The 23,804-nt window shown below is 38.6% G+C and overlaps 1 protein-coding gene and 1 long non-coding RNA gene across 3 annotated transcripts in view; one reads left to right on the forward strand and one right to left on the reverse strand.

Annotated features, from left to right (window-relative positions):
* Positions 1-23,804, forward strand: part of CNTNAP2 (contactin associated protein 2) — a 2,323,962-nt gene that overhangs the window by 72,726 nt on the left and 2,227,432 nt on the right. The window lies entirely within an intron of this gene.
* LOC134737056 (uncharacterized) lies at positions 1,706-14,094 on the reverse strand. The gene is made up of 2 exons (XR_010121618.1): positions 12,094-14,094; positions 1,706-5,894 (listed from the first exon to the last, which is right to left on the reverse strand). It is a non-coding gene; the product is annotated as an uncharacterized lncRNA (long non-coding RNA).

Consider the following 23,804-nt stretch of genomic DNA (forward strand, 5'->3'; position numbering starts at 1 on the left):
AAAGTACTACATTATTTTCTATTTTGCAAGTGTCACTATCTCTCTTTCCCTCCATATTCAGAGATGGTTTTTCTATATCAATTCTGCCAAAAATTAAAGAAATAAAAACGAACATCCCATATTCCAAAAATCATGCTCGAACATGGGAGATATTTTGAATTCAGAATACAGGTTGTGCAAAAACGAATATTATGTCCAGTGGTCAGTTTCCCAGGCCAATCCATAAACATTTATAAACCCTAGACTATAGCTTAAATCTAGTCTAAATATAACACATTTGTATTAAAATATGTAGAGTAAGCTATCCTGTAAAGATTGTAAGAAAGAAGATTAAAAAACACAATTGAAAAAAAAAAACTGCCACTTTTTAGTGTGATGGCTGGGAGGAAAGTATGATTAATTAGAGCAAGGAACAGCAAACTGAACTGCAGGCTAAATCAGCCCACCCACCTATTGGTTTATATTTTTTCCATGGCTCTTTCATCCTACCATGGCAAAGTTGAGTAACTTCGATAGAGACCATGTAACTCTCAAAGCCCAAAATATTTACAGGTTGGAACTTTCCAGGAGAAAAAGAAACACACAAATGCTGGCTCTGAATTGGAAGAGGAGCAGGAGCTAGATGGAATTCTTTGTAAATTCTAACGTTGACTTCTGTACTGTGAGCTCCAGGGGAGCAGTGCTATGGCTTGGGCATCCTCTCTCCAGAGATGAGACACGTGCCTGGCATGTAGTAAGTGCTTTGATACAGTTCTATTAAATTTCGAGGGCTTGATAAAGCAATTCCTCTAGTGCTTTCTTTCATTTCAGTTCAAAAATTACACATATAATTAAATATTATTTTCAGAGAGTGAATTTTTTATTATTCCTTTTTTTTTTCTTTTTGTAGAACACACCGAGTTTCTTTCTGTGGGCTAATGTAGGCTTCAGTTTTCTAAACCGTGCATGGGTATTTGGTGTAAGTACTTGGAATTAAAATAAATACTCTGTCTGGAGTATGTACTCAGATATAAATTTTTAAGATAAAACTCAGTAATTATCTTATTCAATAATCTTTCCATCAGGCATTTTTATTTATATAATGTATCAGACCAAGAGAGATGTGTTAAAATTGTTTCTCTCAACTTGTTTGGCAATTGCTGACAATTATTGCTTAATAAATGTGTCAGTGCATACAGCCAGATTTTTGTTAAGGATTGTAATCACTATCAGTAAAACAAACTCTCTCAATCCCATATAATAAAATGTGTGCTAAATTCTACTCTGCCTATTATTGATATTGCATTCATATTTGCCTATTTCCATTTTCTTAATTTTATTCAGTGGTGTTTATTGAATGCCCCCAGTAAAGAAGAGGGAATTGTGGCTAATTTTTGTCTTACCTTTACCTTCATTCCCCCAAACAGCAGCAACAAAACAAACAGAAGGAAAAATGATTTTCTTTTGTTTTTCTGTCTTCTTTCATGCTGTACATATCTTTCTTTCTGTACACTTTCCCTCAAGAATTATACACTTTAAATTTGATTTGAGGTATGCTTATTAAATTATACATGTTACTTCATAAGTAACTTTTTATCATAGTTATTGAAGTCTAAATTCAATAGGTATGAATCATGAACTATTCAATTGAATCTGTGCTTTCTTCCAGTTTCATGTCATAATTAAAAAGAACTTAATATCTTTTATAGTGTCTTGTAGATGTGCATTTTCTTGGTGTGTTATGTATTTCAAATAGACTTTCTGTTGCCTTTATATATGAATGACAATTTGGGTATGAAATCCTTGGTCGTATTCTTTTTCTGCCCAAATGCTGTAATCTTCTGGTATCTAATATTACAGAAAACAAAACTGAAATAACTTGATTTATTTTTGTATTGTAGATGGCATGTTCCTTCAACCTGGAAGTTTATGGCATCCCTTACTTTTGGAACCAATAATCCCTTCACAGAGTGTTTTCATGTGGTTCATTTTCATTAATTTTAGGCTATTTACATTTTAAGAATGCATAATGCATTCGAACAACTTACCTCTATTCAAGAACCTAGTAAATATTAAAGCTAGGGCCTGAAATCAGTCTCTTATATCCCGTTTCTATCCTCTTTCTCCCTAGTTACTCCACTAGCCCTGCATCTTAAAACACTGATTGCAGTGTAATTGTATTTATTCTTGCAGAAAAAGTCTTAGTTTAGTCTCAAACTTAGAAATAATTTTTTAAAGTCTAGTCAGGTCACTATATTGTCGAGGGAAGCCCGTGAATGGCCTTTTCCTAAGGGAAGAGTGATTCTGAGAGCAGATAATTGTCACTCAGAATATCATCCCACCCAACTCTAGTAAATGTGAGTAGAACATGAAAGAACCCTCTAGCGTTCGCACCCTTGCTTCAGACATCTTCTGCTCTAACAGGAGATGGGTCACAGCAGAGGTGTTATATGTGGGAGGTAGACCATACTGTTGGCAGGCCTGATGGCTGCTTTTGGCAATGGCAGAGGCAAAGGAAGTTCACCCACTGAGAACTGAAGAAGAGGAAATGGCAGGGGCCACAAAGTAGCCAAGGATATTCTACTCCATAGCACATACTACGTGGAAAAATTCTGCAGAATCCACAAAACTATACATTATCACAAAATCAAATCCCATAAATATTGTCTTGTGATTCTTTGTGACCCTGTGACTTTCCTCTTTCCAAATTTGATATGACCTGGCTTAAGTAAAATATATTCTTTTCTTTTTACCCTCTCCCTTTTTCTTACCATCTCCCACTCATATACTCTGTCCTCCCCCTCCTTCCCTTCCTTTCTCCCTCTCCTATTCTCTTCTCTGAAAACTTACTAAGGGCCATCTTTGTGATAAGAAATTCAACCAACAACATGGAACTCTCTCTTATTCATGAAGGTTCAGTTTTACTATGGCCACATTTTCTGCCTTCCTATGACAAATCACGGATTATTATGAAGCATGAAACCTTTCAGTCTGAAAAGTATAATAGCAAATGTGAGCTGGTTTTTCCACAACCCATTAATACGTTTCTATTGCTAATCCGCCTGTTCCAATGCTTTGTGCATTTATTATTGCTACTGTGAGCAAAACAGTTCCTCTGAGATTTGGATAGTTTTAAAACTCACAATTCTCTGTCTTTCTCTGTAATCGTAATATTGTAGAGTATGTGTTAGGCTGTGGATAAATTAAAACATATCACAATAGAATATGTAATGAATACCTTAGGTCAGTTTATCACAAATGACAAAGGAAAACTATCCCTGAAGAAAAAAAAATCCATATTGAAACAGGATAAGAACAACAAAAAATTCCATAAGGAATCTGATGAACATTTGAGTGACTGATACTGAATTCAGCCCATTCTTCTTGATATGAGTGAGATTTGAAACAGTACAGTGAGCTTTCCCAGTATAGCATTTTTGGAATGTGAATTACCATACGTGCCACTAACATAGAACTCAAAGTATATTAAGGCTGCAAGAGAGCTTAGCAGTCATTTAATATCTTACTTTTCAGATGGAGAAACTGACGCAGATAAAAGGCAGTTGCATGCCCTAAGCATTTAGCTAGTTAGAGGCAGAACCTGAACTAAAGCCAAATGTAAAGTCTCTTAATGCCAAGTTTTCTTCACTTTATCGAGTTTCCTTCTGTGTCCTGCAACACATGGCTTAGACAGGTTAATATGTTCTAGAAAATGTTAGATATACCTCGGACTCATCTGATTCTAGGATATTATGTCAAAGTAATATGTCATTTCAGGTGATTCTCTTAATATGAGACATACAATTATTCTCAGCATGAAAGTTGAAATGGTTTAAAAATTTTGCAATCAGTATACCCACCACCAACCAAATAATAAAGTTCATTTATTTTGCATCTTATATCATGAATAGACCAGAGCACACCAAACCACTGAGTTATTGAACTTGCATCTGGCAGAAATCAATTTGACATCCCAATTTGGCTATTTCTAGGCCATATCAGTAATGTCATAACTGTGTTACATCAGTGGTTTTCAAATGTGGCTGTACCTTATAACCATCCAGGTAAAATTAAATCAGAATCTCTGGAGGGAGGGCCTGAGCTTCTGTTTGTGATAAACTAATTAGAGAGTTTTACTAGTAATGATGTGTTATAGTAATTATGAATTTTATTACACAAAAGCTACTTTTAATCACAATACTCAGAAACACAGATTGATAATAAATCTACTTGTAATCATAAAGTAAAAATCAAAGAATGAGAAATGCTTCAATTTTAGACATTTTCTAATTCTCTCAGGTAATGAAATTCAGACTTTGTTCTTTGATCCATACTCTCTCAATCTGTAAAATAGAGTAACATTTCTTGACTCACAAAACAATTATGAAAATTATGTTAGCCACGTGATAATATGCCTTACATTGTGTACATAGTTAATGCTCAATTAATATTATCCTTGATGACAATGGTGATGATGATGTTGATTAATAATACTTAATAATACTTCAGCTTCAAGAAATTAAATAGGTTTCCAGTCCTATGCCCATTCAAGGCTTGCATGAGGATTCCAGCTTGCAACATAGACATCTTAGTTTAAATTCTTACTACCACTTATAGATTATTTAGTGGAAAGCTAAAAGTATTAATAGTTTAGGACTAATGGGGCATCTTAGAGAAACACAGAAGATGAAACAAAGTCTATACACATTGTCAAAGAGAAAGTTAAAGAGTAGATTTTCTGGTTTGACCTATTAGCAAGAAAGCAAATGAGAAGAGAAGAGATAGGACCATGGAAGTGACATTTTGCAGGTGAGACTGAGTGAGGGCCCTTGAAATTCAGCATAAATCATTTGAATTTCAACATTCAGATGTGATTCTTGAACACTTGTGCTCATTCAATGTAATCATTTGAAGCCTTATCACATTTCAATTGAAAGTAATTTACAGCTGTTTGTATTGAGAGTTTATCATGTAGAACACTCTTTTAACAATATGAAATACTGTCCAATCACTCTGGTTGCCATATCTAATGTTTCTTCTGCACATGATCCCATAAATTACTTTAATTGAGCAGTAATTTTCTCACATAAGTTTGTGATTTTGTGGCTAATCTTCTGAGAACATATGTTCACAGACACTAAAGACAGCACTCTTGACTTATAATGTCGGGTAATAACGGGGATATACTTCAAAGAAGTGATTTCCTTACTGACCCTTGGTAAGAACCCAGGAAAATGATGCAGACCTCATGCGTTCATTTGTTAATTAGGAGACTGAACATTCATTTCTACTGCCTTTTATGTGTGCAGGAAGGCTGCTGGCTGTGGCCATTCTGCAGACCAAGGAGATAAGCAGTGACCTGCAGCAGTGCTCTTTCCCTATTCTGGGCTTTATTCTTCTATGCAGGAGCCAATATCATGTTGCTGAATTGTACTTCATCAACTTGGAAAGACTGTTGAAGTACGATAAAGGATGCACAAAGCTGTTTTATTTCAGTAGACCGTTATTTATCAGTGTCTGTGATAATTGTAGCAATAGCATGGCTCTACCATATCCACAAACCATCTGTGGGCCCTTTTTCACCATTGCTCTGGCCCTTTCCAGAAAGATGTGCCACATCCCAGTGGTACCAAAACCCTTCTGCAGGAGATATCAAGGCTTCAAAATAAGAGTGTCCACCTTCGCCTTACAAATAGGATTGATGCATTCAGATTTGGTAAAGAAACACATAAGAAGCATTCTCAAACCTTTTATAAGTGATAATGGAAAGTAAAGCAGAATTGTTAACATTCCTCTTGAAGTTCAAGAGGTATACATGAATACCAAAGTGACAAAATCCTCTTGCTCACAGCACCAATAGTGACAGTGACCACTTAATACATGTTTTTTTTTAACGAAAAGAAGACAGATCCTTTCTCTTTCTTTTTTTTTTTTTTATTTATTTTTTATTTATTTATTTATTTATTTTTTTATTATACTTTAGGGTTTTAGGGTACATGTGCACAATGTGCAGGTTTGTTACATATGTATCCATGTGCCATGTTGATTTCCTGCACCCATTAACTCGTCATTTAGCATTTATATCTCCTAATGCTGTCCCTCCCCCCTCCCCCCACCCCACAACAGTCCCCGGAGCGTGATGTTCTCCTTCCTGTGTCCATGAGTTCTCATTGTTCAATTCCCACCTATGAGTGAGAACATGAGGTGTTTGGTTTTTTGTCCTTGCGATAATTTACTGAGAATGATGTTTTCCAGTTTCATCCATGTCCCTACAAAGGACACGAACTCATCATTTTTTATGGCTGCATAGTATTCCATGGTGTATATGTGCCACATTTTCTTAATCCAGTCTATCGTTGTTGGACATTTGGGTTGGTTCCAACTCTTTGCTATTGTGAATAGTGCCGCAATAAACATACGTGTGCATGTGTCTTTATAGCAGCATGATTTATAGTCCTTTGGGTATATACCCAGTAATGGGATGGCTGGGTCAAATGGTATTTCTAGTTCTAGATCCCTGAGGAATCGCCACACTGACTTCCACAATGGTTGAACTAGTTTACAGTCCCACCAACAGTGTAAAAGTGTTCCTATTTCTCCACATCCTCTCCAGCACCTGTTGTTTCCTGATTTTTTAATGATGGCCATTCTAACTGGTGTGAGATGGTATCTCACTGTGGTTTTGATTTGCATTTCTCTGATGGCCAGTGATGAGGAGCATTTCTTCATGTGTTTTTTGGCTGCATAAATGTCTTCTTTTGAGAAGTGTCTGTTCATGTCCTCTGCCCACTTTTTGATAGGGTTGTTTGTTTTTTTCTTGTAAATTTGTTTGAGTTCATTGTAGATTCTGGATACTAGCCCTTTGTCAGATGAGTAGGTTGCAAAAATTTTCTCCCATTGTGTAGGTTGCCTGTTCACTCTGATGATAGTTTCTTTTGCTGTGCAGAAGCTCTTTAGTTTAATGAGATCCCATTTGTCGATTTTGGCTTTTGTTGCCATTGCTTTTGGTGTTTTAGACATGAAGTCCTTGCCCACGCCTATGTCCTGAATGGTATTGCCTAGGTTTTCTTGTAGGATTTTAATGGTTTTAGGTCTAACATGTAAGTCTTTAATCCATCTTGAATTAATTTTTGTATAAGGTGTAAGGAAGGGATCCAGTTGCAGCTTTCTACATATGGCTAGCCAGTTTTCCCAGCACCATTTATTAAATAGGGAATCCTTTCCCCATTTCTTGTTTTTGTCAGGTTTGTCAAAGATCAGATAGTTGTAGCTATGCAGCATCATTTCTGAGGGCTCTGTTCTGTTCCATTGATCTATGTCTCTGTGGTGGTACCAGTACCATGCTGTTTTGGTTACTGTAGCCTTGTAGTATAGTTTAAAGTCAGGTAGCGTGATGCCTCCAGCTTTGTTCTTTTGGCTTAGGATTGACTTGGCGATGCGGGCTCTTTTTTGGTTCCATATGAACTTTAAAGTAGTTTTTTCCAATTCTGTGAAGAAAGTCATTGGTAGCTTGATGGGGATGGCATTGAATCTATAAATTACCTTGGGCAGTATGGCCATTTTCACGATATTGATTCTTCCAACCCATGAGCACGGAATGTTCTTCCATTTGTTTGTATCCTCTTTTATTTCATTGAGCAGTGGTTTGTAGTTCTCCTTGAAGAGGTCCTTCACATCCCTTGTAAGTTGGATTCCTAGGTATTTTATTCTCTTTGAAGCAATTGTGAATGGGAGTTCACTCATGATTTGGCTCTCTGTTTGTCTGTTATTGGTGTACAAGAATGCTTGTGATTTTTGTACATTAATTTTGTATCCTGAGACTTTGCTGAAGTTGCTAATCAGCTTAAGGAGATTTTGGGCTGAGACAATGGGGTTTTCTAGATATACAATCATGTCATCTGCAAACAGGGACAATTTGACTTCCTCTTTTCCTAATTGAATACCCTTTATTTCCTTCTCCTGCCTGATTGCCCTGGCCAGAACTTCCAGCACTATGTTGAATAGGAGCGGTGAGAGAGGGCATCCCTGTCTTGTGCCAGTTTTCAGAGGGAATGCTTCCAGTTTTTGCCCATTCAGTATGATATTGGCTGTGGGTTTGTTGTAGATAGCTCTTATTATTTTGAGATACGTCCCATCAATACCTAATTTATTGAGAGTTTTTAGCATGAAGGGTTGTTGAATTTTGTCAAAGGCCTTTTCTGCATCTATTGAGATAATCATGTGGTTTTTGTCTTTGCTTCTGTTTATATGCTGGATTACATTTATTGATTTGCGTATGTTGAACCAGCCTTGCATCCCAGGGATGAAGCCCACTTGATCATGGTGGATAAGCTTTTTGAAGTGCTGCTGGATTCGGTTTGCCAGTATTTTATTGAGGATTTTTGCATCAATGTTCATCAAGGATATTGGTCTGAAATTCTCTTTTTTGGTTATGTCTCTGCCAGGTTTTGGTATCAGGACGATGCTGGCTTCGTAAAATGTGTTAGGGAGGATTCCCTCTTTTTCTATCGATTGGAATAGTTTCAGAAGGAATGGTACCAGTTCCTCCTTGTACCTCTGGTAGAATTCAGCTGTGAATCCATCAGGTCCTGGACTCTTTTTGGTTGGTAAGCTATTGATTATTGCCACAACTTCAGAACCTGTTATTGGTCTATTCAGAGATTCAACTTCTTCCTGGTTTAGTCTTGGGAGGGTGTATTTGTCGAGGAATTTATCCATTTCTTCTAGATTTTCTAGTTTATTTGCATAGAGGTGTTTGTAGTATTCTCTGATGGTAGATTGTATTTCTGTGGGATCGGTGGTGATATCCCCTTTTTCATTTTTTATTGCATCTATTTGATTCTTCTCTCTTTTCTTCTTTATTAGTCTTGCTAGCGGTCCATCAGTTTTGTTGATCTTTTCAAAAAACCAGCTCCTGGATTCATTAATTTTTTGAAGGGTTTTTTGTGTCTCTATTTCCTTCAGTTCTGCTCTGATTTTAGTTATTTCTAGCCTTCTGCTAGCTTTTGAATGTGTTTGCTCTTGCTTTTCTAGTTCTTTTAATTGTGATGTTAGGGTGTCAATTTTGGATCTTTCCTGCTTTCTCTTGTGGGCATTTAGTGCTATAAATTTCCCTCTAGACACTGCTTTGAACGTGTCCCAGAGATTCTGGTATGTTGTGTCTTTGTTCTCGTTGGTTTCAAAGAACATCTTTATTTCTGCCTTCATTTCATTATGTACCCAATAGTCATTCAGGAGCAGGTTGTTCAGTTTCCATGTAGTTGAGCGGTTTTGACTGAGTTTCTTAATCCTGAGTTCTAGTTTGATTGCACTGTGGTCTGAGAGACAGTTTGTTATAATCTCTGTTCTTTTACATTTGCTGAGAAGAGCTTTACTTCCAACTATGTGGTCAATTTTGGAATAGGTGTGGTGTGGTGCTGAAAAAAATGTATATTCTGTTGATTTGGGGTGGAGAGTTCTGTAGATGTCTATTAGGTCCACTTTATGTAGAGCTGAGTTCAATTCCTGGATATCCTTGTTAACTTTCTGTCTCGTTGATCTGTCTAATGCTGACAGTGGGGTGTTAAAATCTCCCATTATTATTGTGTGGGAGTTTAAGTCCCTTTGTAGGTCACTGAGGACTTGCTTTATGAATCTGGGTGCTCCTGTGTTGGGTGCATATATATTTAGGATAGTTAGCTCTTCTTGTTGAATTGATCCCTTTACCATTATGTAATGGCCTTCTTTGTCTCTTTTGATCTTTGTTGGTTTAAAGTCTATTTTATCAGAGACTAGGATTGCAACCCCTGCCTTTTTTTGTTTTCCAGTTGCTTGATAGATCTTCCTCCATCCCTTTATTTTGAGTCTATGTGTGTCTCTGCACGTGAGATGGGTTTCCTGAATACAGCACACTGATGGGTCCTGACTCCTTATCCAGTTTGCCAGTCTGTGTCTTTTGATTGGAGCATTTAGCCCATTTACATTTAACGTTAATATTGTTATGTGTGAATCTGATCCTGTCATTATGATGTTAGTTGGTTATTTTGCTCGTTAGTTGCTATAGTTTCTTCCTAGCCTCGATGGTCTTTACAATTTGGCGTGTTTTTGCAGTGGCTGGTACCGGTTGTTCCTTTCCATGTTTAGTGCTTCCTTCAGGAGCTCTTTTAGGGCAGGCCTGGTGGTGACAAAATCACTCAGCGTTTGCTTGTCTGTAAAGTATTTTATTTCTCCTTCACTTATGAAGCTTAGTTTGGCGGGATAGGAAATTCTGGGTTGAAAATTCTTTTCTTTAAGAATGTTGAATATCGGCCCCCACTCTCTTCTGGCTTGTAGAGTTTCTGCTGAGAGATCAGCTGTTAGTCTGATGGGCTTCCCTTTGTGGGTAACCCGACCTTTCTCTCTGGCTGCCCTTAACATTTTTTCCTTCATTTCAACTTTGGTGAATCTGACAATTATGTGTCTTGGAGTTGCCCTTCTCGAGGAGTATCTTTGTGGCGTTCTCTGTATTTCCTGAATCTGAATGCTGGCCTGCCTTGCTAGATTGGGGAAGTTCTCCTGGATAATATCTTGCAGAGTGTTTTCCAACTTGGTTCCATTCTCCCCATCATTTTCAGGCACACCAATCAGACGTAGGTTTGGTCTTTTCACATAGTCCCAAATTTCTTGGAGGCTTTGTTCATTTCTTTTTATTCTTTTTTCTCTAAACTTCCCTTCTCTCTTCATTTCATTCATTTCATCTTCTATCAGCGATACCCTTTCTTCCAGTTGATCGCATCTGCTACTGAGGCTTCTGCATTCTTCGCGTAGTTCTCGAAACTTGGCTTTCAGGCTCCATCATCTCCTTTAAGCCCTTCTCTCCATTGGTTATTCTAGTTATCCATTCTTCTAATTTTTTTTCAAAGTTTTTAACTTCTTTGCTATTGTTTTGAATTTCCTCTCGTAGCACAGAGTAGTTTGATCGTCTGAAGCCTTCTTCTCTCAACTCATCAAAGTCATCCTCCATCCAGCTTTGTTCCATTGCTGGTGAGGAACTGCGTTCCTTTGGAGGAGGAGAGGTGCTCTGTTTTTTAGAGTTTCCAGTTTTTTTGGTCTGTTTTTTCCCCATCTTTGTGGTTTTGTCTACTTTTTGTCTTCGATGATGGTGATGTACAGATGGGTTTTTGGTGTGGATGTCCTTTCTGTTTGTTAATTTTCCTTCTACCAGACAAGACCCTCAGCTGCAGGTCTGTTGGAGTTTACTAGAGATCCACTCCAGACCCTGTTTGGCTGGGTGTCAGCACCGGTGGCTGCAGAACAGCGGATTTTCGTGAGACCACAAATTCAGCTGTCTGATAGTTCCTCTGAAAGTTTTGTCTCAGAGGAGTACCTGGTTGAATGAGGTGTCAGTCTGTCCCTACTGGGGGGATGCCTCCCAGTTAGGCTGCTCAGGAGTGAGGGACCCACTTTAGGAGGCAGTCTGTCCGTTCTCACATCTCCAGCTGCGTGCTGGGAGAACCACTACTCTCTTCAAAGCTGGCAGTCAGACAGGGACATTTAAGTCTGTGGAGGTTCTCGCTGAGTTTTTGGTTGTCTGTGCCCTGCCCCCAGAGGTGGAGCCTACAGAGGCAGGCAGGCCTCCTTGAGCTGTGGTGGGCTCCACCCAGTTCGAGCTTCCTGGCTACTTTGTTTACCTAAGCAAGCCTGGGCAATGGCGGGCGCCCCTCCCCCAGCCTCATTGCCGCCTTACAGCGTGATCTCAGACTGCTGTGCTAGCAATCAGCAAGACTCTGTGGGCATAGGACCCTCCGAGCCAGGTGCGGGACACAATCTCCTAGTGTGCCGTTTTCCAGGCCCGTTGGAAAAGCGCAGTATTAGGATGGGACTGACCCGATATTCCAGGTGCCGTCTGTTTCCCCTTTCTTTGACTAGGAAAGGGAACTCCCTGACCCCTTGCGCTTCCCGAGTGAGGCAATGCCTTGCCCTGCTTCGGCTCGCGCACAGTGCGCTTCACCGACTGTCCTGAACCCACTGTTAGGCACTCCCTAGTGAGATGAAACCGGTACCTCAAGCAGAAATGCAGAAATCACCCGTCTTCTGTGTCGCTGGGGCTGGGAGCTGGAGACCGGAGCTGTTCCTATTCGGCCATCTTGGCTCCACCTTCTCTCTCTTTCTAAACAGACATCTAGTCATTAAGAACATGAAAAATGTCATTTATGTTTTCCTTAAAAAGCATTTTCTAAAATGTAGCGGTCCAAGAAGTAAATGTCCAGTGTAGCAACAAATTACAACACAGCAAAATTTGACTTTAATCATATGAATCTATCACTCACAGTTGCAGAAGTTTGGCTAAGTTCATTATGTATGTATTATGTGTATATAGTATTCTTTCTGGTCAGGAGTTATCAGGGGAACCACCCCCGATAATTCAACATAGGTTCTTTTCAAATATCAGGGAAACTACCCCTGATAATTCAACATAGGTTCTTTTCTATTTTCCCTGAGTGTCGGCCGGTCTGAGTAATAAAGGGAAAGAGTACAAAACAGAGAAATTTTAAAGCTGGGTGTCCGGGGGGGACATCACATATCGGCAGGTTCCGTGACGCCCCCTGAGCCACAAAACCAGCAAGTTTTTATTCGTGATTTTTATAGGGGAGGGAGTGTATGAATAGGGTGTGGGTCACAGAGATCACATGCTTTACAAGGCAATAAAATATCACAAGGCAAATGGGGGCAGAGCGAGATCAGAGACCGCGGTGAAATTAAAATTGCTAATAAAGTTTCGGGCACACATTGTCATTGATAACGTCTTATCAGGAGACAGGGTTTGAGAGCAGACAACCGGTCTGACTAAAATTTACTAGGCAGCAATTTCCTCATCCTAATAGGCCTGGGAGTGCTACAGGAGACTGGGGCTTATTTCATCCCTTATCTTCAACCATATAAGACAGACACTCCCAGAGTGGCCATTTTAGAGACCTACCCCTGGGAATGCATTCTCTTTCTCAGAGCTGTTCCTTGCTGAAAAAAGAATTCAGCGATATTTCTCCTATTCACTTTTGTAAGAAGAGAAATATGGCTCTGTTCTGCCCGGCTCTCAGGCAGCCAGACCTAATGGTTATCTCCCTTGTTCCCTGAACATCGCTGTTATCGTGTTCTTTTTTCAAGGTGCCCAGATTTCATATTGCTTAAACACACATGCTTTAGGAACAATTTGTGCAGTTAATGCAATCATCACAGGGTCTTGAGGTGACATACGTCCTCAGCTTACGAAGATGACAGGATTAAGAGATTAAAGTAAAGACAGGCATAGGAAATCACCAATATTGATTGGGGAAATGATAAATGTACATGAAATCTTCACAATTTATGTTCAGAGATTGCAGTAAGAGAGGTGTAAGAAATTATAAAAGTATTAATTTGGGGAACTAATATGTCCATGAAATCTTCACAATTTATGTTCTTCTGCCATGGCTTCAGCCAGTCCCTCCGTTCAGGGTCCCTGACTTCCCACAACAATGAATGACTTTATTTGGTACATTTAAAATATAGATTTTTCTCTTGACTTTAGTGTTCAAAGCAGCCTGTAAATACTTGTAACATGGAATTTTTAGTCCGCCCCCCAAAAAAGCATTCTAGTTTCTTTTCACAACATACCGCTAAATCAGAAACCCTAAGTTATTAGTCTGTTCTCATGCTGCTAATAAAGACATACCTGAGATTGGGTAATTTATAAAGTAAAGAAGTTTAATGAACTCACAGTTGAGCATGGATGGGGCGGCCTCATAATCCTGGTGGAAGGCAAAGGAGAAGCAAAGTCACACCTTACATGGTGGCAGGCAAGAGAGTATGTGCAGAGGAATCCTCTTTCTAACACCATCATATCTCGTGAGACGTATTCACTATCATGAGAACATCATGGGAAAGACCCACCCCCATGATTCAGTTACCTCACACTGGATCCCTCCCATGACATGTGGGCATTATGGGAGCTACTATTCAAGGTGGGTGGGGACACAGCAAAACCATATCATTCTGCCCTCTGAAATCTCATGTCCTCACATTTCAAAACCAATCATGCCTTCCCAACAGTCTTGCAAAGCCTTGACAGATTTCAGCATTAACTCAGAAATCCATAGTCCAAAGTCTCAACTGAGAAATGGCAAGTCCCTTCTGCCTATGAACCTGTAAAAGTGAAAACAAGTTAGTTACTTCCTAGATACAGTGGAGGCACAGGCATTGAGTAAATACACCTGTTCCAAATGGGAGAAATTGGCCAAAACGAAGGGGCTACATGCCCCATGTGAAGCAAATCCAAAATCCAGAGAGGCAGTCAAAGCTCCAAAATGATCTCCTTTGACTCCATGTCTCACATCCAGGACATGCTGATGCAAGAGATGGATTCCCATGGTCTTGGACAGCTCCACCCCTGTGGCTTTGCAGGGTACAGCCTCTCTCCCAGCTGCTTTCATGGGCTGGCATTGAGTGTCTGCAGCTTTTCCAGGCACATGCTGTAAGCTGTCAGTGGTTCTAACATTCTGGCGTCTGGAGGATGGTGGCCCTCTTCTCACAGTTCCACTAGGCAGTGCCCGCCCCAGGGGACTCTGTGTGGGGGCTCCAACCCCAAATTTCTCTTCTGCACTGCCCTAGCAGAGGTTTTCCATGAGGGCCCCTCCCCTGCAGCAAACTTCCGCCTGGACATGCAAGAGTTTCCATAAGGCCTCTGAAATCCAGGCGGAGGTCCCCAACCTCAGTTCTTCTGTGCATTCACAGGTTCAGTGCCACGTGGAGGCTGCCAAGACTTGGGGCTTGCACCCTCTGAAGCCACAGCCCAAGCTGTACCTTAGACTTTTTTAGCCATGGCTGGAGCAGCTGGGGCAGAGGGCACTAAGTCCCTAGGCTGCAGAGCAGGAGGGCCCTGGGCCCTGCCCACAAAACCATTTTTACTTCCTAGGCCACTGTGCCTGTAATGGGAGGGGCTTCCATGAAGGTCTCTGAGATTCCCTAAAGACATTTTCCTTATTGTCTTGCTGATTAACTTTTGGCTCCTTGTTACTTATGCAAATTTGGCAGGCAACTTGTATTTCTCCTCAGAAAATGTGTTTTGCTTTTCTATTGCCGTGTCAGGCTGCAAATTTTCCAAACTTTTATGCTCTGCTTCCTCTTAATCACTTTGCCACCTTAGAAATTTCTTCAATGGATACCCTAAATCATCTCTCTCAAGTTCAAAGTTTCATAAATCTCTAGGGCAGGGGCAAAATGCCACCAGTCTATTTGCTAAAACATAACAAGAGTCACCTTTATGCCAGTTCCCAAGAAGTTCCTCATCTCCATCTGAGACCACCTCCACCTGGACTTCATTGTCCATATCACTATCAGCATTTTCGTCACGGCCATTCAACGAGTCTCTAGGAAGTTCCAAACTTTCTCACATTTTCCTGTCTTCTTCTGAGCCCTCCAAGCTGTTCCAAGCTCTGCCTGTTACTGAATTCCAAAGTCACTTCCACATTTTCAGGTATCATTACAGCAGCACTCCTCTCTACTGGTACCAATTTACTGTATTAGTCTGTTCTCACATTGCCAATAAAGACATACCTCAGACCAGGTAATTTATAAAGGAAAGATGTTTAATGGACTCAGTTCAGCATGGCTGGGGAAGCCTCACAATCATGGTGGAAGACAAAGGAGAAGCAAAGTCATGTCTTACATGGTTGCAGGCAAGAGAGCGTTTGCAGAGAAATTTCCCTTTATAAAACCATCATATCTTGTGAGACTTAGTCACTATCATGAAAATAGCATGGGAAAGACCCATCCCCATGAGTCAATTACCTCCTACCAGGTCCCTCTCAGGACATTGGGAATTATGGGAGCTACAATACAAGATGATATTTGGGTGGGAACACAGCCAAACCATATCACCAACTGTATCTAAATTCTAATCTTAAACAAGAAAATTTTAAAATATAGGCTAATCTTTGCTTTTTATACATACACTAATGAGCTTTATTTATGTGGAAATAATAACAAAGTTATTTTATGCTGCTAAAACTAATTTATTTGAAGTTCATGATATTTTATCCTTTAAGGATTCTAAAATATGGTTGCAACCACAATATGCTGTCTTTTCTGAGACAGTGTTTTCTATATATAAGAAGTAGCAAAATGTAGTAAGAAAATGACAGAACTGGGTCTGGAGACCTGAATTCTAGTCCTAAATATACTCCTGGTCACTTCTCCAATCTGGGGTTTCCATTTGTAAAATTATATTCCACAGACATTGAAAAATTTAAATACTAATCTGTGAATGTTTGTTTCTGAACCTCACTTTGTCACTGTAAAACAAAATTATGTAATTATTTTACAATACAGAATATGGGAGAATTAATTCTCCAGCTTTCTCATTTTATTCTTTCTTCTCTAAAACAGATGCTGCAAGTATTTCCAAGTGTCTTCAGCCTTGGAAAGATAAAACTTCCTTTGCTTGCTGCAGTATTTATGTATACAATTGATTCATGAAACAAGGGATGCATTTTTAAGAATGGCTTGATTTTCTTTGAAAAAAACAGTTTGCACTAAAAACATTAAATCAGGTGCAGTTTATGTGCCAATGAACCAAGGAACACCAGACAGTAAATAAAGCTGAGAATACTGCACATTCAAACAGAAAGAAAATGAGAAGAGGAAACTGCACCAGTATTGAACTAACATGGAGGGCATAAACTAAACAGTGACTGACACAGTTTAGAATTGCTTTCATTCTTTCTCAACACTTTTCACTCAGTGGCTTCTTTACAGCTTTCAATTAACCTGCTCCCTCTGCTTCCAATTGCTCTTTCTTACTGCCAATGATATTCAAAAGATACGCCAAATTATAGGTTCAGAAATGTTTGGAAAAGACTCTCTTAATAGTTTTGCTATCCTCAGATGGCTTTAAAATTTTGAAGAGTGCAAACTGCTAAACTAAGAACAATATTGGTGTCAGGATTCCCGGAGACCATGACAGTCAATATAAGGGTGACCAGCCAGCCCAGCAGATACTGAGGCATTGACTGCACTCCTGCCAACGGAAGACCATCCAGGCACAACCTCCTGGAGCCTTGGCCCTTTGCCTACAACACAGGCCTCAGAATGATGTCAGCATTTGAAAAGGATTTGTATTTACCACATCATTTATCATTATATTTGAACTTTTTAACATGTACTCTGGAAACATATAAGTCAAACTCCCTTCATGACCACTTCCATCATGATGGTGTGAATCTTATGCCTATTATAAAGAGATCCATCATCCATGGCAGTCCACTGCTCCTGCACCTCTAGACTGGAATTGACTTGCCATGTGAGTTGTCTTGGTCTCTTTGTTTTTACAAAGTTTGACTTCTGCTTCCCTAACCTTTAGAATGCTGTAATAACGAGAAGTTTGCATATGAATATGGAATGCTCACACACCATTACATTTGAGTGTATGGTGAGTAATGTCGTATATTAACCAACAGTGCTTAACCTTAAAAGACATTTGACAGAGAATCACCCACACTTTTCAATTAAATTAAAATGAACAGTTAGAAATAACACTTCCATGGAATTACCTTATTTTTTTTAGGAGCAAAATGAAGTGAGTTAGAGACTCTTACACAGGTATTAGTTTATGTTTGTCATAACAGCAAACAGAGCCATTGGCATCCGTATACCAATAACTACAATGGGAGGTAGAAAGAAATGAGCACCAGCCAAGCACATGTGAGCTGTGAGTGGAGGATTAGTTACAGTTCAGAAGATCCCAAAACGTTTTGTTGATGGTCATCATTTAAGGTAAGCCCAAGACTATAGGGAAAAATTATATACAGAGAGTCACAGGGAAAGGAGGGAGGGAGGGAGAGAGAGAGAGAGAGAGAAGAGAGACAGAGAAAGAGAGAGAAAGAGAAAGAGAGAATTGTGGGACCTAGAGATAATTACAGGATAGCTGCTTCTAGAGAAACCAGAAGAGAAGACACGGCATGTATAGAAAATTATAAATAGTTCAGCAGTCTAGATAATACTAATATATTTTTATGTACTGTCAAATATAAGTGTATATTCACATAGAAACATATGCACAGAAAGACATACACCAGGAGTTAACAGGAGGCTTTTGTATTGTCGCACTACTATTGGAAATTTCCCAGTTTCTTTGTGCACTCCTAGTACTCTAGGAGGCTTCGTTTTATTTTCACTAATGACAGTTTATCTTCAAGTTAGTGTGGAAGCTGCAGGCTATTATCATTGAAACACTGGGTAATATTTTTTGTACAAAATTTTTTTCCCCAGTGAATTTCATTTATTTCCTCATAACCTCTCTTTTGAAGATGGTCTCTATTCAGAGTAGGAAAATTTCTCCACTGGAAGAAAAAAAGGAAAGATCTGCAATATTATACAGGTTGAAAAGTTTTTCCACTTTCATTTTTCCTAGTGTATGATAGAATAAACTAGCATTTTTTTACATTGTAAAGGCAAGAATGATGTAAAAACCAGAAAAGAATTAGTGTACATAAGCTCATATGTTATTATTCCTCATAGCAAATAATATCACAAAAGACAAAACAAAGGAATTATTTGTAGGAACTTACTAAAGAAGGTCTGTTTGCACAAGTTTAAAATTTGCTAAGTCTTCTCATCAAATAAATTTAAACAGCTTACTATGAAGATTGATAGGTATTTAAACTGACCTTAGAAATCAGGTATATAATTTCTGACTTTTTGGTTTTGTAATTAAGACGTGACAGTGTGACTGAAATTTAAATTCAAGAAATTAGACCGGCAGCTGTATCTTTAAAAGTACCTGTAGATTTTTGTTCCATGATACTATTTTAAGATGTACTCAAAGCTTGCAGGTTTAATTACAGGATCACTAATTTGTTTCTAGATACAAGAGACTTAAAATTTAAGTATAACTTTAAGCCAATATTTAATCATTCAATTGTTCTTCAAAATATGAATCTTCTTTATATTTTTAAGGAAAAATGACTTATCTAGTCTAACAGTATGCTGACTTCATTTCTTTTTTCTAGCATTTAATTACATATAGACCAGTTTTTCAAGCTTTAAAAATATGGCTCAAATTAAAAGCCAGTTTTTTGAGGTTTTCAGTTGTATTAGGCCATTTGCACACTGCTATAAAAATACTACCTGAGACTGGGTAATTTATAAATGAAGAGGTTTAATTGACTCACAGTTCTGCATGGCTGGGTAGGTTGCAGGAAACTTACAATCATGGTGGAAGGGGAGGGGGAGCAAGGCATGTCTTACATGGCAGCAGGAGGGAGAGAAGAGGCGGAGCTCCAGGCACTTATCAAACAACCAGATCTCATGAGAACTCACTCACTATCATGAGAACAGCATGGGGGAAATCGCCCCCATGACCCAATCACCTCCCACCAAGTCCCTCCTTCCACATGTGGGGATGGCAATTCGGATTATAACTTGAGATGAGATCTGGGTGGGGACATAGCCAAGTCATATCATCAACTATCACTAATATTCCTGCTTACAATTCAGAAATATACCCCACTTTGGTACAGTTTGGAAATATAAGGAAAGTGATATATTCTCTGAGCACTTTTCCCTAAAATATCAATTATAAATTGAAGATTCGGAAAATGTGTTGATTTTTCCAAAGTTGTGTCAAATAGATAGATATATGACTGGAACGATTAACTCAAAAGTGAATGACTTCTTCATTATATTGAAAATAGAAAGCCCAAGTCCCAAAGTAATAGATATATTCTAATTTCTATGTATCCCCTAGGATTTGTGCCTCCCATTTGTTTAATTGGGTGTTGCTAGTGAAATGGCAGTCTTATTAGCTTTAACATACTTAAATTTATGTTCCTGACTCATGTACCTTGTTTTCGAACTAGTTCAACCATCTACGTTATGATATCATCTTACATCTTCTATCTTAAATGTTATACAAAGTGTGTAAGATATCAACTTGTCTTCATCCCAAGAAAAATTCCTGCAATGTTGTCAAACTTGAAATCCTTTTTCTTATGTTCTAGGTTTCAGTTTTTACAGTGCCAATAAGAAGAAAAATGACCCTGGCATAGAACATTTTTTTTTGTTTTATCATTGGTGCTATATGTGAATTCCAAGGTAGTATTTTGATGAGGAACATGTTTAGTGATAATAATTTCATTGATTTCTTGGCATTTTTATTAGTATATATTGAAGTTCCAGAACCATCTATTTTTTCAAGAATTATCTTAATGTACCAACATATAATACATTTCCTTAATCTCTACTGTGTATTCAGTCAACACAACCAAATACATCATCTTCTTTGTATCTACGTTTGTCGATTTTTTCCAAGAACCCTTTATTTTCCACTGTCTCCTTCTCCAAATAATGATGGTTGTAACTGTAAGTTCTTACTCATATCCACCTAATCATCAAGTATTTCTGTTAATTCTCCCTTTGAAACATGCCTAAAAATTATTCCATCTCTGTTACTTGTTGGGGACACAATAACCTTTCAGAGATAGAATCCAGCAAATGGAGTGGATGTCATTTTGTCTTGAAATATCAATCTGAATTTTAGTGGAGAAATAGCAGATAGAATTTTTTACTTGAAATCAATATAATGCACTAATCCAAGATGTCAGGGACTGAGAACTTGAGACAGATCAACAGGCTGAGTTGTAGGAATGGGCCTGTAGGGATGGGTAGAACAGAAGATTTCACAGGGCAGGACAGAGGAACAAATGAGATAGGAGGGAATAAGAAGGAAAAACAGAGATCAAGGTGGGAGTACCTACTATAACATACGGAGAATGAAAAATAAGATCAGTTACCAAAGGAGTTAAATAATTATGGTTGTAATGTTATCACTGCACATGACCGGAAGGAAAATATCCTGTTTTGTCCCTTCTTATTTGTGCAGCTATAATAATTTACTGTGACCATAAAAATAAATGTTTCATTTGAAAACACTTTACCCCCACCTTTTAAAGGGTGTTGACTTCACTCAGTGCTATAGGTCAATAGAGAAATTAGAGAGGGTAGAAGGAAGAAATTGAAGATGTGAAAGGTGACATAGAATCAATGTGACAATGTAATTCATTTACATTTAATTAAAGTTAGACACAACTTCTCATTACTTTTCTTAAAGATCGTGAGCTGAAATTTTTTTTTTTTTTTTTTTTTGAGACGGAGTCTCGCTCTGTTGCCCAGGCTGGAGTGCAGTGGCGCGATCTCGGCTCACTGCAGGCCCCGCCCCCCGGGGTTCATGCCATTCTCCTGCCTCAGCCTCCCACGTAGCTGGGACTACAGGCGCCCGCCACCTCGCCTGGCTAATTTTTTGTATTTTTAGTAGAGACGGGGTTTCACCATGTTAGCCAGGATGGTCTCAATCTCCTGACCTCGTGATCCGCCCGCCTCGGCCTCCCAAAGTGCTGGGATTACAGGCGTGAGCCACCACGCCCAGGTGAGCTGAAATTTTAATATTTCTGTTTCTATGCTTGAAAAACAGTCTTTCTTCCTTACCCCTACCATAAGCAGTGGCTAGCTAAATAAACTAATCCAAAAAGTTTCAGTTCTTTCCTCAAAAAATCCCACTCAATGAAGTCCAAAAACTAGTTCTAAGGATATCTCAATTTACGAGTGACAACTTCTGGTAGTGTGAAGGAATAGAATCTTTCTAAAATATCCACAATGATTACTTTTTTCTTTTTCCAAAACTAGAGCCATTATAAGCTGAAATATAGGTAGAGCCAGGTGCTTCACAACAATGTTTCAGTGATGGCCTACTTCCACATTTACAGGGATGTTCTCATAAAATTATAATACTGGCCTGGCGTGGTGGCTCATGCCTGTAATCCCAGCACTTTGGGAGGCTGAGGTGGGTGGATCATGATGTCAAGAGATCGAGACCATCCTGGCCAACATGGTGAAACCCCATCTCTACTAAAAATACAAAAATTAGCTGGGTATGGTGGTGTGTACCTATAGTCCCAGCTGCTCGGGAGGCTGAGGCAGGAGACTCACTTGAACCGGGAGGCAGAGGTTGCAGTGAGTTGAGATCGCACCACTGCACTCCAGCCTGGTGACAGAGCAAGACTCAGTCTAAAAAAAAAAAAAATTATAATACTGTGTTTTTACTGTGCTTTTCTTTGTTTCTATGTTTTTAGATACACTAATGCTTACCATTGTGTTACAATTGTCTGCAGTATCCAGGAGAGTAACATGTACCAATGTATAGCCTAGGAGAAATAAGGCGTGCCATATAGCCTAGATGTCTAGTAGATTATGCCATCTAGGATTGCATAAATGCACTCTGTGGTGTTTGTATGATGAAATCTTCTGAAGGACACATTTCTTAAAATGTAGCCCATCCTTAAGTAACACATAACTCTGTATTCCATCTTCTAACCCTTCTGCTTCTGGAAAAGCACGGACTTTGTTCCTCTACTAAATAATACTGAGTATGGCCTCTGAATAGAACTGAAAGAGAAGTTGCATGGTAAAAAGGTAATGCTGAGTATGGCCTCTGATTAGAACCAAAAGAGATGTTGCATGGTAAAAAGAAATTAATGAAAAATTTTTTGTTTGTTTGTTGTTTGTTTTTTTTGTAGCTTGGATAATTTGGGTTAATATAAGGTTTCAACAGTAACAGACCCTGAATTACTGAAACCAAACTGGATGTCTTGGGTTGTTTCTCATGAGTTGTCATCAGATTTGTACTTCCGCAAAATGAGGTTTTCCATATTTTTGTTAGACTTCAGCCAAAACTTCTGCTGTGTAGAAAGGGGAATGCAATTTTTCTCATGGTATCAATGAGTGAGAACATACAAATATATAAAACATTAGTATTAATGAAAAGAAAAAAAAGCTAAAAAGTGTAAAAGTGAAGCACCTTGCTAACATTTATCTGAACTTTCTGGGGGAGAAGCCTGATGTCATAGACCACAATCAGCAAGGACTGCGCTTAATGGGAACTTTGAGTAATTATATGAAACAGGTCAAAATATCTTAAAATACTTTTAAGCATCCTAAAAAAGAAGAAATATCACATTAAAATAACTCATCCATTCAGAGATGGTTATTAGCAGCTCCTAATTGCCAATCGCTCTGCTGGATGTTCAAGATACATTAATGCGATATAGACAATAGCCTGAGCCTTACCTTCCACAAGCTTACTGTATGTTGGATTTTCCAGCATATTTAAATGTGGAAAATGATAATGCAAAAGAAGAGGATCAATATATCCTGAAAGAAGACAAAATTCCATATGAAACAGAACTTTTTTTTTAAATGTCCCATGAGTGTGTGTGTGTGGGTGTGTGTGTGTGTGTGTGTGTGAATCAGAAAAAAATATTTATTAAGGAAGAACTGGAAACTGACATATTGCTTCAATTAAATTGTGCTTGGAATCATACATAATTTTTCTTTAGTTAATACTTTGTGAAATATATTTAAATATACTCCTGAATTTAACTGGTCACAAATCACTTTGTCAACTTCACAATATGCCAAGTTAGAGAAACACACAATAAAATAACATCTTTGGACAGTCAATCTTCTTTAGAGCAATTGTCGTAAGGTTAGTGATACAGCAACAACACAAAACAACAAAAAACCAAATCAAATAGACAAAAAAAACGTCACTTTTGCTTTCAGATTTTCCACATAGTAGGGCCTTAGGGGTGACAATCCTAATGGTGGTGAGAGACATTCTCATTTGTATATAAAACATATTGTCTTCATTTAGACTGCATCCTTATCTGTGCTTGTCTGGAGAGGCTGCTAATGGATATTATTAGGGGCTCACATCGTATCATGCCATCTTTTTGAGTTGCCACAGTTGAGTTGCCATAGGCAAATTGGTACATTTTCAT

This window comes from Symphalangus syndactylus, chromosome 6 (assembly GCF_028878055.3).
Source record: "Symphalangus syndactylus isolate Jambi chromosome 6, NHGRI_mSymSyn1-v2.1_pri, whole genome shotgun sequence".
Taxonomy (NCBI): Eukaryota; Metazoa; Chordata; class Mammalia; order Primates; family Hylobatidae; genus Symphalangus; species Symphalangus syndactylus.